The following is a 19342-nucleotide window of genomic DNA, read 5'->3' on the forward strand; positions in this document are numbered from 1 at the left end:
AAGAAATGTTTCGAACGAACATATGCCCCTTTTTCTAGCCCTTGACTCACATTATTTGTTATTTTGTTACAGAAACCTTGCCATAGAATGGGTACATGAAGTGTCAGTAATGGAAAAAAGAAAAATAAAGAAGACTTTGTGATAAATAAGTTTTCAAGATTATAGAGAGGCGGAAACCATTCTGACAGTTTAATCCCTGTGACTTGACCTTTGAACTGGTGACATCCAAATCAATAGGGGTCAATCTTATAGTTTATGACGACAATCATATGTGAAATTGGAAGACTTTTTGATAAATAGCTTTCAAGGAATAATAAGCAGAAATCATACTCAACATAGCAAGGACCCCTGTGACCTACACCTTTGACCGAAATAGTGACCAAAAATCAATAGGGATCACTTACTTAGTTATGACTAATCAGTATGTGAATATAAGACTTTGTGATGAATAGTTTCCAAGATAATTATATGCAAAACCATTCCTGACATTTAAGGACCCTGTTGACCTTGACCTTTGATTAGAGTGACCCCAAAGCAATACAGCCTGCATCTACTGCTTATGACCAATCAACTATGTAAATATGAAAGAACTTTGTGATGCATAGCTTTCAATGATAATGAGCTGAAATCATACTACATCAAGGATCCTGTGTACCTTGACCCTTTAACCTGGTGAACACACCCAAAATCAATAGGGGTTATCTACTAGTTATGAAAAACAATATGGAAATAGGAAGACTTAGTGATAAATAGTAACCAAGATAGTTGAGCAAATGCACATTCTAACATTTAAATGGCCCTTGTGACCTTTGACGCCCTAAAATCAATAGGGGTCAATTTACTTGTTATGACTGATCAATAATATTAAAATGAAGACTTTGTGATAAATAGTAACCAAAGAATAATAAGGTGAATTTCAAACTACCATTTTAAAGGCCCTTGTGACCTTGAAGCCTCTGACTCTAGTGCACCCCAAAATCAAAAGGGGTCATCTACGAGGTTATGTCCAATCAATCTATGTAATATATGAAGAACTTTTGTGATGAATACTTTTCAAGGAATAATCGCCAAGAAACCATTCTAAAATTTTAGGCCCCCTGTGATCTTCGACCTTGCACCTAGTAACGCCCCAAAATCAATAGGCAGCATCAAACTGAGTTTATGACCAATCAATATGTGAAATATGAAGACTTTGTGATAAATAGTTTTTCAAGAATAATCAGCGGAAACCATGTGGTCTAACGCTCCGAACAGCCAGACAGACAGACGGACGGACATTAGCAAACATTATACCCCTCTTCTTGAAGGGGGGCATAATAACTCTAAAAATACTTAATATATCCATACAACAAGATTGCATTTGTTGAATAAATGCTAATGCCACCGCAATTAATACAACACTAAAATAGTAGTGTAGGAACAGATTTTTTTTTTTTTTTGAAAATTGTCAATAATGCATAGATATTAATTTAGAATTTTTTAGTGGTTAAATCTATTGTTAATTCAAAATAAAAGATCAGAGTAGGAATATATCAATTTGCAGTTGAGTCTAGTGAATTTGGTGGTGAAGGTCATTTTAACAAAGCCTAAATTTCATGACTACATCAAAGGACAACACATTAAGACACTTTGTCAAAATCTAGGTCAGCAGATATCAAAGTTCACTTTACATCTTAATCTGTGCACATGGTTCAATTAGGTCAACCTGATATCAAGTACAATTTTACAACTAAAACTGTGCACATGGTCAAAATTTCATTGGCTGTACATCAAAAAGAGAAGACAAGTAGGTCAGTGTCCCTTGGGCAGGGCAAAAGTTTGACCCAGAGGTTTAATTCAAAACAATCTTTGATACAGGTTTCACCAAACAACATTTCATGTCAATATATCTAAGCTGTAGCTTCCTCCAATTCAGAAAAACATTTGTTTAAGTTTGCTGTTTTTTACTACGCGTCACATAATGGAATCAAATGGCCCCCAGGCAGGGCTAATTTCACAAGCCAGGGGGAAAATATGAACAACTTTGGTAGAGGACCTATAGATGAATATTATAATAGCAAACATCGAAGCTCTTTGCCTTGTACCTTCAGACAAGAAGATATTGTCAAGTTTTTATCATATTGTACATAGTAAAAATCAATTCCCCGTGGCGGGCCAATTTTGACACCAGGGCATTTATTTGAACAAACTTGGGTAGACAAGCATTAGAAGTTGTTTTCATGCGAAAGTATCTAAACTCTAGCTCTTTTGGGTTTTTTATAAGGAGATTTTTTACACATATACACATATAAGGAAAATCAATCGACCCCTTGGGGTGGGGGCGAATTTTTCACCCAGGGCATTTTTTTTGAACACAAACTTGGGTAGACAGCTGACTAGAGTGATGTTTCACTGCCAAATATTTAAGCTCTAGCTCTTGCGAATTTTCTAAAAGAAGTCCTTTAAGTTTTTTCTTTCGGTTGCCATGGCAACTAGAGTTCTGCTTGGAATTAAATTCTTGAACAAATTTCCAAGGTTGACAACCACAAGAACATTCCTGAAGAAGTTTGGATGAAAATTGGCCCAGTGGTTTATGAAGGAGATGTTGTTTAAAGTAAAAGTTTACAGAGAGACGCTGGATGAAAAGCGAATCACAAAAGCTCACCATGTCACTTTGTGACAGGTGAGATAAAAAGGCAAGACAGAGTTGTGGTTCTTTTGCGCTGTACTTACTTACCAATGAGATCTATCAACCTACAAAGTTTCATGTTGTTATCTCTTATAGTTTAAGAGTTATGACCCGGACAACGGTCAAAAGTGTAACAAGACATGTCGGAGGACAGTAAGGCTCAACTATTCGAAAAAGTTGTCACAAGGGTGTTTTATCGAGTATAATAATGCTTACCTATAAATACAATCATAAAATTGACCGAAAAGGTACAAAGGCTTGTTATTAAGATGTTTTATCAAGTAAATCACTGCTTTATTATTATGAATGCATAAAATTTTCCCAAAAACGGCACAAACCCTTCAGTAGTTATGGAGATAACAGCTTACAAGCAAAACCTTACCATGAATTTCTAAGTTGAAAAAGGGGAGTAAAATCAGCCTAAATGCAAGATAGAATAATGGATCTTGGTCAGTGCCCTACAATTATGACCCTAAATGCATATGTGAAGTTGTAAATAAATATCTGTAATAGTTATTGAGATATGTAAAACTTGCATGTAAACATTAACCAAGAGACTAAGTAGAAAAGGGGAGATAAATCAGCTTAAATGCAAGATAGAGTTATGGAACTTGGTCAGTGACATACAATTATGACCCTTCATGCATATGTGAAGTTTCAAATCAAAATTTCTGATAGTTATTGAGATATGTAAAACTTACATGCAAACATTAACCAAGAGACTAAGTAAACAAGAGGGCCATGATGGCCCTGAGGTCGCTCACCTGTATATAGGTTTCATGATGTTAAGTTTTTACTACACACATATAATGAAAAACAAGCAAATTCGTTGAATTTATATCCCCCGCCGAGTACTGGTTATTATTAACACAACAACTGAAGACATAAGGCTTTATTTATATATTAATCATGGCATAAACAGTAATATTCTTTGAACTTGATAAATATTCAGGGCAATAACAGGGCCATAACTTTGTGTTAAATAGTAAAATCTGGAAATGCCAATGAGATGTATGCATACTACATAACTAATCAAGGGCCATAAATCTGAGTTATAAGTATCTGACTGGAACAAGGCGACTATATGCATATCTCCTCTTAGTATCCCATAAAGTTTCATTGAATTCCAGCCAGTAGTAGCAGAGAAGTAGCGAGGAAACAAATATTTTTCTATATGGATACTGCATAACTAATCAAGGGCCATAACTCTGAGTTAAAGTGTCTGACCGGAACAAGCCGACGATATGCGCATCTCCTCTTGGTATTGAAGGTTCCCATAAATTTTCATTGAATTCCAGCCAGTAGTTGCAGAGAAGTAGTGCGGAAACGATTTTTACTCTATATGCATACTACATAACTAATCAAGGGTCATAACTCTGAGTTAAAGTGTCTGACCGGAACAAGCCGACGATATGCGCATCTCCTCTTGATATTGATGATTCCCATAAAGTTTCGTTGAATTCCAGCCAGTAGTTGCAGAGAACTACACCGGAAACGATTTTTACTCCATATGCATATTGCATAACTAATCAAGGGCCATAACTCTGAGTTAAAGTGTCTGACCCGAACAAGCCAAGGATATGCGCATCTCCTCTTGGTATTGAAGGTTCCCATAAAGTTTCGTTGAATTCCAGCCAGTAGTTGCAGAGAAGTAGCGCGGAAACGATTTTTACTCTATATGCATACTTCATAACTAATCAAGGGCCACAACTCTGAGTTAAAGGGTCTGACCGGAACAAGCTGACGATATGCGCATCCCTCTTGGTATTGATTATTCCCATAAAGTTTCGTTGAATTCCAGCCAGTAGTTGCAGAGAACTACTCCGGAAACGATTTTTACTCTATATGCATACTACATAACTAAGCAAGGGCCATAACTCTGAGTTAAAGGGTCTGACCAGAACAAGCTGACGAAATGCGCATCTCCTCTTGATATTGATGATTCCCATAAAGTTTCGTTCAGAATTCCAGCCAGTAGTTGCAGAGAACTACTCCGGAAACGAAATTCACGAAATTCGGACGGACGGATGGATGGACACGGATGCGCATCTCTTGATATTGATGATTCCCATAAAGTTTCGTTGAATTCCAGCCAGTAGTTGCAGAGAACTACTCCGCAAACGAAATTCGGACGGACGGACAACGCCAAAACTATATCCCCCTCCCGATTCCATCTGACCCCCCCCCCCCCCCGGCAGGGCCAATTTTAACCCAAGGGCTTTTATTTGAACAAACTTGGTAGACACCCACATGAAGATGTTTCATGTCAAACATCTTACCTCTAGCTCATTGGGTTTTTTAAAAGAAGATTTTTTAAGTTTTTACTATACACATATAATTAAAAACAATGACACCTCTGGGGCGGGGCCAGTTTTGACTCCAGGGCTTTTATTTGAACAAACTTTGTAGACACTTACTAGAAGATGTTTCATGCTCAATATCTAAACTCTAGCTATTTGGGTTTTATCAAAGAAGATTTTTAAGTTTTTGCCATACACATATAAGGAAAATCAATGACCCTCGGGGCAGGGCCAATTTTGACCCCAGGGCTTTTATTTGAACAAACTTTGTAGACACTAACTAGAAGATGTTTCATGCTTAATATCTAAACTCTAGCTATTTGGGTTTTTTCAAAGAAGATTTTTTTTAAGTTTTTGCTATACACATATAAGGAAAATCAATGACCCCCGGGGTGGGGCCAATTTTGACCCCAGGGCTTTTATTTAAACAAACTTTGTAGACACCCATTAGAACATGTTTCATGCTAAATATCTTAGCTCTAGCTCTTTGAGTTCTTTAAAAGAAGATTTTTAAGTTTTTACTATATGCATATAGGGAAAATCAATGACCCCCTGGGGCAGGGCCAATTTTGACCCCAGTGCTTTTACTTGAACAAACTTGGTAGGCACCCATTAGAAGATGTTTCATGCTAAATATCTTAGCTCTAGCTCTTTGGGTTCTTTAAAAGAAGATTTTTTAAGTTTTTACTATATGCATATAGGGAAAATCAATGACCCCCTGGGGCGGGGCCAATTTTGACCCCAGGACTTTTATTTGAACAAACTTGGTAGACACTCACTAAAAGATGTTTTATGCCAAATATCTAAGCTCTAGCTCTTTGGGTTTTATAGAAGAAGATATTTAAAGTTTTTTTCTTTTGGTTGCCATGGCAACCAGAGTTCTGCATGGAATTAAATTCTTTGAACAATTTTCAAAGGTGACCACCAAAGGAACATTCCTGTGAAGTTTGGATGAAATTCGCTTAGTGGTTTATGAGGAGATGTTGTTTAAAGTAAAAGTTTACGGACGCCGGACGGACGCCGGACGAAAAGCGATCACAAAAGCTCACCCTGTCACTTTGTGACAGGTGAGCTAAAAAGGGGGAGATAAATCAGCCTAAATACATGACACAGATATGAGTGCTGTTCAGTGATCATTATTTATGACCACAAATATACATATGAAGTTTAAAGTTTGTATCTTTAATAGTTTCAGAGATATGCAAAACTTGCATGTTAAACATAACCAAGAAGAGGAGATTTTTTTAGTACAAAAGGGAGCATAATTCAGTCAAAATACATGGCAGAGTAATGAATCTTGAGATGTGACCTTCAATTATGACCCTAAGTACATGTGTTAAGTTTCAAGTAAATATCTTTGAAGACCTTAACCTTAAACCAAAATTTTTAAGTTTCAAAGGGGCAAATAATTATGCAAATATTGCAGGCAGAGTTATGCAACTTTGCAAACTGATGTACATTGTTACTTATAAAAAAGGTATTGTAAATTTCAATTGAATATCTCAAGCAAAAATTGAGATATTTGACTTTACAAAAAACTTTAACCAAAATTTCTAATTTAAAAAGGGGCATAATTCTGTAATTATTGTACGCAGAGTTATCCAACTTTTCAATCTGATGTGTAATGTTACTATAAATAAGTATTAAGTATAAAAATTTCTAATTTAAAAAGGGGCATAATTCTGTAATTATTGTACGCAGAGTTATCCAACTTTTCAATCTGATGTGTAATGTTACTATAAATAAGTATTGTAAGTTTCAATTGAATATCTCAAGCATTTTTTGTTTCTATACAATTGAAGATTGCCATAATGCATAGATCACTGACCTATCTAATTCTTATTATCAAATTAGTGGTTAAATCTATTGTTATTCACATAAAAGATCAGAGTAGGAATCTATCAATGCAGTTGAGTCAAGTGAATTTGATGGTGAAGGTCATATTTCACATGGCCAAAATTCCATGACGGTACATCAAAGGACAACACAGTAAGACTTTGTCAAAATCTAGGCCAGCTGATATCAATGTTCACTTTACATCATTCTTAATCTGTGCACATAGTAGAAATTTCATAGCTGCACATTGAAAGACAAGAAAGTAGGTCACATCATTAAAATCTACTAGGTCACCTGATATCAAAGTTCATTTTTACAACTAAAAATGTGCACATAGTCCAAATTTCATGGCTGTACATCAAAGGACAAGAAAGTAGGTCACTGTCCCCTAAGGCAAGGCATAATTTTGACCCAAGGGTTTAACTCTTTAATTTTAATTTATTTTAATTTAATTTTTTACTATATGTACATAGTGAAAATCAATGACCCCAGGGAAGGGCCAATTTTGACGCCAGGGCTATAATTTGAACAATCTTGGTAGAGGTTCACTACACAAAGTCTCAGGCCAAATATGTAACCTCTAGCCAGAGTTTGTCAATTCAGAGAAGAAGATTTTTCAAGTTTTTATTTTATACATATAAGGAAAACTATCGCCTTAGGGGGCAGGGCAATTTTAACACTAGGGGCATAATTTAAACAACTTTGGTAGAGGACCCATAGATTATATTATATACAAAATATCAAAGCTCTAAGCCTTGTACCTTCAGACAAGAAGATTTTTTAATCTTTTACTATATATACATAGTGAAAATCAATGGATCCCCTGGGCTGGGCCAATTTCAACCCCATGGCTATTTTTTGAACAATATTGTCAACCCCATGGCTATTTTTTTTAACAATATTGGTAGAGGTTCACTACACAATGTTTCGTGCAAAATATCTAACCTCTAGCCTTTGTCAATTTCGAGTAGATGATTTTTTAAGTTTTTACTATATAAATATAAAGAAAACCTATGACCCCCGGGGCGGGGCTAATTCTGACGCTAGAGGCAAAATTTGAACAACTTTGGTAGAGTACCTACAGATGATATCATATACCAAATAAATAAATATACAAGAAGATTTTTTAAATTTATTCTTATAATTCCATTTGGTTGCCATGGCAAAAAATTATTTGAACAACTTTGGAAGCCCTTCACCCAAGGATCAATCCTGCCATGTTTGGTTGAAATTGGACTAGTGGTTTTTTACAAAAAGACTTTTTAAGTTCACTATATAATCTATATAACACACAAACATAGATTAAATACATACAAACATACAAACACACACACAGGTGAATCGCTATATGCCACCCCATCGCAGATGTTGCGGTTAGGCAAGACAGAGATATAGTTCCTTTGCACTGCACATCTACTTAATGAGATCTATCTACCTACAAAGTTTAATGTTGATACCTATTGTTTTTTCAGAGTTATGTCCTGGACAAGAAAAACGGATGGACAGACAAAGTGGGGACTATATGTCTCCCTTTTGAGAGCATAATGATTGTTTTTTCAGAGTTATGTCCTGGACAAGAAAAATGGATGGACAGACAAAGTAGCGACTATATGCCTCCCTTTTGGGAGCATAATGATTTTTATATGCCAAACGTTTGATGACAAAAAAAAAAAAGACTCTGATATGACGGTTTAAGATTATAGATTTTTTGTTCAAAATCAATTATTTACAAAGGCATTTTTTTTCAAATACCTGTATGTTATTTTTTATGAAGATCAAAGACATTTAATGTACAAAATTTAAATAAATAACAATTTTTACTAAAATAAGTTGGTTTATATGACATTCATGGTAAAACCACAAACAGTGTCTGTTGTCGCCTTAAAGATCTATCTACCTACAAAGTTTCTTGTTGATAGCTCCTGTAGTTTCAGAGTCCCAGACAAGAAAATGCAGACAGACAGAAAGACAGACAAAGGGGCGACTCTTCGAGGAGTATAAAAACTGACCTGTTGGATCATCATTGTGCGCTACAAGAACTATCAAGTCACTTCTTGCTGGCTTTCTTTCACTGGAAAATAATAAAAACAATTTATTAGAAGCTCTGAAATCTTGTATATACAATAGAATAGAACCAGAGCTGCTTATTCATGCTGTCTGATCCTTGCTGACAAAATTGATCACATTGATCACTCCAATGAGGTACAAATTACATAATAATTGAAAATTCTCTAGGGTACCTAAAATGGAAAAAAATATGAAAAGAATAATAAAGAAATATACTCAGAATTAATTTGAAAATCAATATTCATTGTGATTCTTAGCCCGATTTGAGTGTTGATTTTTTATGGTCATTTTGCATAATAACTAGAAGTGTGTCCATAGGAAATGGGTGCCTCCACACTCCACCGATTTGTCAATCTTTATGATGTCTCTAAGTCAATTTTTTTTTTACATGTGCCCAAGTTGAAAACTAAAAATCTTTTATTAAGTAAAGGGCAAATACTACAAATACTGTATTAATCCACAAGAAAACCCCAAGGTGCATAAGTACACATGCTGACCAACATTGTTGTAAACTTTCAGGCCTACAGGCCTACAGGTAACTTTTTGAGTTACATGCAACACAAGTTGAAAATTTTGTCGCTGATTTAATTGACAATAATGGTCAATTCTATAGTTTACAAGCTATACAAAATATTTTACAAATTAATATAAATTTCCTACTATATGAAGGACCTTTAAGAGCCCTAATAAATCTAAGAGTTAAACTTGAAATCAATAATGAAACTTCTAACACTTATAAACCAATAATCCCAAAGCAAATTCAAGTTATCATGCAAAATGTAAAGGGTCATTAGGGATGCCATTCTATTTATGAAAAACTTGTAAAAAATAAAAAAGTTCCGAAATCTCAAGATAAATGGAAACATGAACTATCATTACCAGAAAATTTCGAATGGAATAAAGTCTATACTACTATTAACAAAATAACATCAGATACAAACTTAAGATACTTTCAATACAAATTAATAAATAGAATTTTAGCAACAAATACTTTTTTAACTAAGATTGGAATAAAAGATAACAATACATGCACTTTTTGCAGGGAAAGTAACGAAACACCTTTACACTTGTTTTATGAATGTCGGTATGTGAGTCATTTTTTGGCGGAATTAAAAAATTTTCATTAAAACTAAATGCCTGAATATTGCAGATTATGAACTCTCAAAAGAAGAAATTCTTTTTGGTATAACTGATCCTAAGAAAACGGACGAAACATTAAATTTTATTTTTCTTATTGCAAAAAGATATACAGTGGAACCTGTCTAATCCGAACTCGTCCGGACCAGAAGAAAAGTTTGGATTAGAAAGGTTTCCGGATTAGAAAGGTTTCCGAATTAGAAGGGTTTTTTTTACATGTTTTTTTCATGTTATTTGCAAAATATTTTAAGGCAAGAAAACGGGAATGCATTTGAAATTGCAATTTAGATATTTTATTTTTGCAGTCTCTTATCGTTCATTTTAATACATGTGAATACAAAAAATAAAGAAATGAAAATAAATAAATAAGCAAAAATATTATGTCCTCAAGGGTAAGTTAACCTACGATGTTATACAGGAGGCCAAGACATGATTAGATATTCGTACCAGCATTTGTCAATTGTTGTTTACTCTCATCCGATTCAGCGACTATCCGAATTCACTGACATTTTCCATTAATTTTCATTACTTAATCACGTATCACTGAATCCAATACAAAGGATTAAAAGATATTTCTATTGCATTATATCAAAATATTTATAGAAGCTGACGAAAAACAATCAATTAAGCAATTATAGAAGATATCAAGGCAAGCTAAGTGTAATTTTCACACCTTCGCAGATCATATGTTTCAACCATTAATCAAGCTAATCAACACTTATCAGTTTGGTGTATGTTTACACCTGCAAGATGTACGATTATTTGTTTTTTTGAATGAAGGTGACATTTGGCAAAATCTGTTCGGATCCGAGAGGTAAATTTTAGAGTAAAATAAGAAAAAAAATTGAAAAAATTGTCCGGAATTCGGAGTAGACAGGTTCCGGATCCGAAAGGTTTTTTACTATTGAAAATAGAACGAATAAAATCGGGACCAGACACTTCGTTCGGATAAGAAAGGAATCCGGATTAGAAGGGTTCGGATTAGCAAGGCTCCACTGTATTTACACGTGTAGGTATAATAACCAAAATTTCAACATACAAACTTTTCATAAAACGTTAGTTTTCCATTATAATGTAGAAAAGTATATCCAATATTCTTCTTGTAACTGGGATAAATTCAATAGTAGGTGGTCTCCCTATCAAACTCTTGTCGACGTTCCTAATTGATAAGTTTCTGAACATACTTTTACCATATATTGAAACACAAGGAAATTAACTGTTAAAAGATCAGTCTTAACAAAAATGATAATAAATTATATTACCATCCAAAGTCGGAGATGTGCCATATACATATAGAGTGTTTTATTGGCCTTATTTTAAAAATAATGTAATAAATATATTTTTGGTGACACATCATAAAAAAAGCTTCAGGCAACTAGTATATTGTGCATACTGCATTACATATTATACACTTCTAATGTTGATAAGATATGATATAATGTTTATATGATACAGAATTATATAGATATTAAGATTGCTGGAACTATGGCCTGTGCCACCTGTACATTTGGCTCATCGTGAAGTCGGGGGTACTCCTGACTCCCGACAACCTTTGAAGATCGAGGGTCGGGAGTGCAACTGGCATGGCCTGGGGCGCGCGTTGTCGCAGGAAGACCATTTTGGAGCTTCTAGGACCCATGTCATGCTCTGGTTGAGTTCAGGTCCACGATAGAGTGGGCAGAGGCTATCAGTTCCGGTTGATTTTAATATTATTTGAATCTTATGTTTTATGTAAATGGGAGCTCTGAAAAACTACCTTTTTTCGAAGATTATAATAAAGGGAAATAAATAAGTTAACGTATTTTAGGAAATTTATGGTAGTTATCCTTCTTTATGTGACATGACTTTTTAGAAGCATAGCAATGCTAATGTATATGGAATTATTGTCACTTTCTTTCTTTTACAAGATCTTGTTTTTTTTTTGTATTTATACACACATTTAAGCTTCTTCAATTATTAAATATAAAGATCCTGTGATCAAAATAGTATTTTGATCAACTATCTCGTTAGGAGACATTAAATGTGGTTTATTTTCATGGAGATAATCCTTGTCTGCGATGTTTATAAATAAATAAATATACCTACCATATATGTTAACATAATACTTTTATATAATATTTTACTCTTTATTCAATAACTATCCACGGGAAGACCTAATTTGTTTTTCGCATACACTTTTCATTTAGGTTATCTTGCTGGAAAACTTTTGGAGGACAGGATAAAAAAAAATAAATAAAAAAAAATAAACTGTATATAAATGAAAGTAAAATCATCTCAAAAACCATCCGTTCATAATTATTATATAATGTTATTATAAACCATTGTTTTCTTCTAACGTTCTTTTTATATTCTCTCATCAACTTCAAAATTTATACTATAAATGTTGTGTGAAAATCTTATGTCTCCTTTTATTTAATCTTATGTCTCCTTTTTGATCTTATAAAATGTTTAAAGATTTATTGTATGATGTGTATTTGCATGGTTATGTATGATTATATGATTGTACGTTTCGTTGATTTATTAATAAATGGGGTTCCACATTTGTGGACCTGAAGCAATGTAAAAAAAAGAGAAAAAAAAAAGAAGTGTGTCCATAGGAAATGGGTGCCTCCACACTCCACCGATTTGTCAATCTTTATGATGTCTCTAAGTCAATTTTTTTTTTTTACATGTGCCCAAGTTGAAAACTAAAAATCTTTTATTAAGTAAAGGGCAAATACTACAAATACTGTATAAATCCACAAGAAAACTCCAAGGTGCATAAGTACACATGCTGACCAACATTGTTGTAAACTTTCAGGCCTACAGGTCATAAACTTTTTGAGTTACATGCAACACAAGTTGAAAATTGAAAATTTTTACTAAGTCAAGGGCAATAACTCTAAAAATACTAATAATATCCACACCAAAATACCAAGGTGCACAACTACACATGCTGAGCAACATTCTTGTAAGGTTTCATGACTCTGGGTCAAATATTTTTTAGTTATGTGCGACACTAGTTAAAAATTGGAAATTTTTACTAAGTCAAGGGCAATAACTCTAAAAATACTAAAAATATCCAGACGAAAATACCCTGGTGCACTACTACACATACTCATCAACATTCCAGTACCAGGTTTCATGACTCTAGGTCAAATACTTTATAAGTTATGTGAGACACAAGTTGAAAATTGCAAATTTTTACTAAGTCAAGGGCAATAACTCTAAAAATACTAAATATATCCACACAGAAATACCCAGGTGCACAACTTCACATGGTGATCAACATTTCTGTAAGGTCTCATGACTCTAGGTCAATTACTTTTTGAGCTACGTGAGACACAAAAAGGGAACGGACCGATGGACGGACGAACAAGGGTAAATCTAAATGATCCCCCTATAGTGGGGGCACAAAAAAATGATTGTTCTTGAAATTAGGGATGAGTAAAAGATCTAAAATTTGCACACAAGTTATTTGCATTGACTTTCTTTAAATGGTATAAAAATCTCAACAAAAAAATCAAGTCACATCCTTGCAAAAGAACTTCAGTGAAGTAGTCCTCTTTAAAAAAGATTGAAATAATTTTACATAATAATTACATGATAAACACCTGCCATCATACTGACCTAGGCTTATCCCCAAACTGTCCTTTAAATTCATCCAGAGTTTGGTCCAATTCATCTTGTGTTACAAGATATCCTCGGTCATGGCACAACTGCAATGTAATAATACTGAAATAATAATATATAATTCTTATAATGAATGCATTTTAAAATCAAACATCAAATTTGTATCATTAACCCAAGATTTTTTCCAGTTTTCCCCAACAATTTCCTATCTCTGGCCAGTGATGAGCATTTAATTATAATTTACATGGCTTGTCACAGTATCACTGAAAGCAGCACCCTTAAATGTTTTATGATCCTATCATGTCTCAAGAATGTACAAGTTAAAATGTTGATGCTGCACATCAAAGACGCTGCCAAATGATGTGAACAGTCAATCAGCATTGAAAATCGTTCTCTATTACAGTTGAATATCCGTTCTCTATTACAGTTGAATATCTGTTCTCTATTACAGTTGAATATCCGTTCTCTATTACAGTTGAATATCTGTTCTCTATTACAGTTGAATATCCGTTCTCTATTACAGTTGAATATCTGTTCTCTATTACAGTTGAATATCCGTTCTCTATTACAGTTGAATATCCGTTCTCTATTACAGTTGAATATCTGTTCTCTATTACAGTTGAATATCCGAGGTACAAATCAATTTTTTCTCCATGTTCTTGGACAGTGCTTGTTGTTTAATAATAAAGTTGCATATTTTTGTGAAAAAGTAGAACCTAATGCATAAATTCACAAAGTAATGCCATATCTGAAATTCTAAAATGTGTTTCTGTTGCGACAAAGATTGAAACGTCTGGTCGAAGCAAAATAAATTGGATAACAAGTAAAATTGAAATGATTGGTATACTTAAAATGAATTCAAGACAATATATGCCGAGAATATATCCATTTGAATATTGGTACGAATTGCATAATGTTTCGAATGGTTTGAGGACAAACTGTTCTGCAGTGATCTCCCATTACTGGCCGTAGCGTAACGAGTTTACGGTTGCGGAAGAACCGCCTCTCTGATAATGGGTGTGGTTTAGGCTTTGTGATTTATACTTTAATGATTCGACAAGTGATATTGATCAAAGTTGTCCTGGTTCCCTTCTGCCCCGTCAACGAAGACTAAATGCTAGCATACGGAGCATCATTTTAAATTTTTGCGTCAATTTAAGGCGGAGCCGAACTTCAACAGAGGCGGAGCAAATGAAGTAAGTGACACTGCCTCAGTCGTAACCTCTTTCAACGGTAAAGTTTTAGAACGATCGAATATAGACTGGCTCATTGGCACGTTATTTATTATGTAGATAAAATTAGATAATGATAAAAAAGAATATGATATTCAAAAATGGCATTATCATTTCAGTTAGACGTTTATTCAAATCCCTTAAAGCTCCGTGTCATGTTGTACATCAGAAAAGCTATTTTTATTAGAAAATTTGAGAACAGTGCGATTTTGTTAAAACAAAAAAATACACAAAATCAAGTCTAAAATTTTCCCCATTTGCTGTATGGACAAATGCAATGTAATAACAAATTTATTCGTGGCAAGAAAACTATTTTATAAAATCCAGAGATTGGGAAAGAATTTTTGCAAACGAGACTATGTTGGAAAACTTATGAGACATTTTTTAAAAGTTATGAGACATTGTTCAAAACTAATGAGACATGTTTTTCTTAATGATTATAAAGCATAGGATAAATGTCTAAAATGTGTATTTTGACTTCTCAAATATTTTATAAGTACCTTTCCATAAACATATCAAGTAATATATGACGTAATATGGAGCAGAATTTGGGTACTTATCATTTTGACTACTTGTTGTTTTCATTTGCTTAAGTTTAAATCATATTCCAACAAATTTGATTCATCTGTGAGTAAACCAAAGTTCTTTACTTAAATATTTATTTATTCTTTCTTACTTTGTTTATAGTAAGTTGTAATATTCTGAAGCCAATGCCAGTACTTCATCTTTATTCGTTTAATTTAATATTAAATACAAATAAATTACTTTTGTGTTTAAAACATGTGCTATTTCTACTTATTTAAAAAGAAATGTGTTTTCTCAAACTTGTTTCTTACAAATGTATTTGTGCAACTCTTATTTTCATTCGATTCACACTGAAAATAAATTTGTATGTAGAGGCTATAAGAATTGTCCTAGCTGGGTACCAGACCTAATATTCTAGCGCAAAATCTTAGTGACGGAGATAACTCATGTATCGCTTCGGTATTTTCCGTGAGCACAAGGTGTGAGGATACAATGCTACGCGGTGATTTAATCCAAGTTTAAAGGTAGCACACTACAGTCATGTAAGCCACAGCTACGAATGGCCTGGGAGGATTTTTTGGATATAGTAAATATTCTGGATTTAACCTTTTACCCCATGAGCATATTGTGAACAAGAGCCACCGCCGGGCGGGGCAACGCTCGACTTTCTACTTTTTCTAAACGCAAACATAGAAAGGTTTGAACATATCTTAACGTTTCCTTTTTATAAATTTAGTTGGTCTGTCTTGTCACATTAGTTTTGTTTATCTATTTTGTATATATATATATATAATATATATATATAAGCAAAAAACCGCTAATTTAAATTTGCCGTAGCTTTCGGCCTTGCGGCCTTCTTCAGCAGCATTTATTCTACATACAAATATATCAAACAAAACAATGGAAGTGACGTAAAGTCAATGAACGACGCCCGCCGTGGCGTTGTTTGCCGTCTGCCGCGTTATTCTTTGGTATTTACTCCATACGGTCTACAGTTTCTTAATTTATTTTTCCACAAATTTTTCTATGTTTTGCTGTATTGGTCATTCCCGTATAGATTTTCCAGCCCCATTATTGAAAAATCATTTACTGTGTGGTCGTTCGTGTAAAAATGCGCCACTAACGGATCGTTGTATTTGCTTCGTATTCTGGATAAATTAAGAAGGTGTCTTTGATACAACGTATCCCCTGTTTCTCCAACATAAATATAACGTTCGCAACGCTTACAATAAACTGCATGCACAACATTCGTAGATTTGCACGTGATCTGATTTCGAACCTTATACGAGGCCCCGTTCACACCAATGAATGTGTCTGCTTCAATAAGTTATGGACAAATCGCACACTTTTTGGATCTGCAAGGAGCACAGGAATTCGGCTGTTGAAAAAATAGTTTATTGTGTTTCTTATGAACGAGAATGTCTTGTAGGTTATTATCTCTTCTAAATGCTGCAATTGGTGGATTCGGGAATATTTCCTTCATTCTATCTGAGGTGTGTAATTCAGGTAGGTGTTTTCGTACTATTTGTCCTACATTCGGGAGCGCTCTGGAAATTGTCAGTACCAAGGGGATTCTTTCAGTGTTTTCTTTATCTTATTATAATGTAATAGGTCACTTCTTTTTTTACTATCTACTTTATTTAATTCTGTTTCAATATGTCGATCTTCATAGCCTCATTTCTGTAACTGAGTTTTAATATTTTCTCTATGTTGTTTGTAAGTCGATTCATTAGTACATATTCGCTTAGCACGGAGGGCAAGTCCATATGCTATTGATTTTTTTGTCGATTCCGGATGAGACAAATTTTTATGCAAGTACAGGTGTTTATCTGTGGGTTTAGTGTATAGGTCTGTTATTAAAATGCCATTCTGAAATCTTCGTCATTACGTCGAGAAACTCAAGTTTTTCAGCTGAATATCTTAATTCTAATTTTATTCTTGGATGAAGGTTATTCCCAAGCTCATGGAATGTTTTTAACGACTCGATACCGTGAGTCCAAAGGCCCCAAACGTCATCAACATACTGGAAATACTCAAGCGGAAGTTTATCTGTTATCGTCATCAGCTGTGATTCCCATGATCCAAGATATGTAGATGCGTAATTCATCCCTAATCGTGAGCCAATCGCTGTTCCTTCTGTCTGCGTGAATTTTCTTCCATCAAATGAAATAGTGTTATTTTCAAGGACAGTGTCCATCATATTAAGAACATCTTCTGTTGGTATGTTAGGGTTGGCACGTTGATTTAATGCAAAAAACAACAAAAAAAAACAAGATTGCATTTGTAAACAAGAACTGTCGGAGGACAGTAACGCTCGACTATTCGAAAATTTGTCACTAGGGTGTTTCATTGAGTATAATAATGCTTACCTATATGAATACATAAAATTGTCCGAAAAGGTACAAACCCTTCAAGTTTCAATACATTCCCTTCAGTAGTTATGGAGATACAAGCTTACACACAAAAACTTAACCAAGAATTTCTAAGTCGAAAAAGGGGCATTATTATGTAAAAAAGCAAATCAGAGTTATGGGACTTTGTGCCAATCATCTAAGATAATCACAGAAAACAAGTGTGTGAAGTTTCAATCCATTCCCTTCAGTAGTTATGGAGATACCAGCTTACACGCAAAAACTTAACCAAGAATTTCTAAGTCGAAAAAGGGGCATTATTATGTAAAAAAGCAAATCAAAGTTATGGGACTTGTGCCAATCATCTTAGATAATCACAGAGAACAAGTGTGTGAAGTTTCAATCCATTCCCTTCAGTAGTTATGGAGATACCAGCTTACACGCAAAAACTTAACCAAGAATTTCTAAGTCGAAAAAGGGGCATAATTATGTAAAAAAGCAAATCAGAGTTATGGGACTTGTACCAATCATCTTAGATAATCACAGAGAACAAGTGTGTGAAGTTTCAATCCATTCCCATCAGTAGTTATGGAGATACCAGCTTACACGCAAAAACTTAACCAAGAATTTCAAAGTCGAAAAGGGGCATAATTATGTAAAAAAGCAAATCAGAGTTATGGGACTTGTACCAATCATCTTAGATAATCACAGAGAACAAGTGTGTGAAGTTTCAATCCATTCGCTTCAGTAGTTATGGAGATACCAGTTTACATACAAAAACTTAACCAAGAATTTCTAAGTCGAAAAAGGGGCATAATTATGAAAAAAAGCAAATCAGAGTTATGGGACTTGTGCCAATCATCTTAGATAATCACAGAGAACAAGTGTGTGAAGTTTCAATCCATTCCCTTCAGTAGTTATGGAGATACCAGCTTACATACAAAAACTTAACCAAGAATTTCTAAGTCGAAAAAGGGGCATAATTATGAAAAAAAGCAAATCAGAGTTATGGGACTTGTGCCAATCATCTTAGATAATCACAGAGAACAAGTGTGTGAAGTTTCAATCCATTCCCTTCAGTAGTTATGGAGATACCAGCTTACATACAAAAACTTAACCAAGAATTTCTAAGTCGAAAAAGGGGCATAATTATGAAAAAAAGCAAATCAGAGTTATGGGACTTGTGCCAATCATCTTAGATAATCACAGAGAACAAGTGTGTGAAGTTTCAATCCATTCCCTTCAGTAGTTATGGAGATACCAGCTTACATACAAAAACTTAACCACAGGGACGCCGACACCGACGCCGACGCCGACAAATGGGTGACTGCATTAGCTCGATTATTCTGCGAATAGTCGAGCTAAAAATGCTATGCCACCGCATAAATACAACACTAAAATAGTAATGTAGGAACAAATTTTTTTGTTTTGACCCAAGGGCTTTAATTTGAATAATCTTGCTAAAGTTTCACTACACAATGTTTACTGCAAAATGTCTCACCTCTAGCCTTTGTCAATTCGAGAAGGTGAATTTTTAAAGTTTTTACTATATACATGTAAAGAAAAGCTTATGACCCCGGGGCAGGGCTAGTTTTGACACTAAGGCAAAATTTA

General features: G+C 34.2%; 1 pseudogene; it reads right to left on the minus strand.

Moving 5' to 3' along the window:
• Positions 1 to 17577, minus strand: part of LOC132740177 (DNA-directed RNA polymerases I, II, and III subunit RPABC1-like) — a 37881-nt pseudogene extending 20304 nt beyond the window's left edge.
• Between the last annotated feature and the right edge of the window lie 1765 nt (positions 17578 to 19342).

Source organism: Ruditapes philippinarum, unplaced genomic scaffold (assembly GCF_026571515.1).
Source record: "Ruditapes philippinarum isolate M1 unplaced genomic scaffold, ASM2657151v2 ctg13290_1_1_1_1, whole genome shotgun sequence".
In the NCBI taxonomy this organism is placed as follows: Eukaryota; Metazoa; Mollusca; class Bivalvia; order Venerida; family Veneridae; genus Ruditapes; species Ruditapes philippinarum.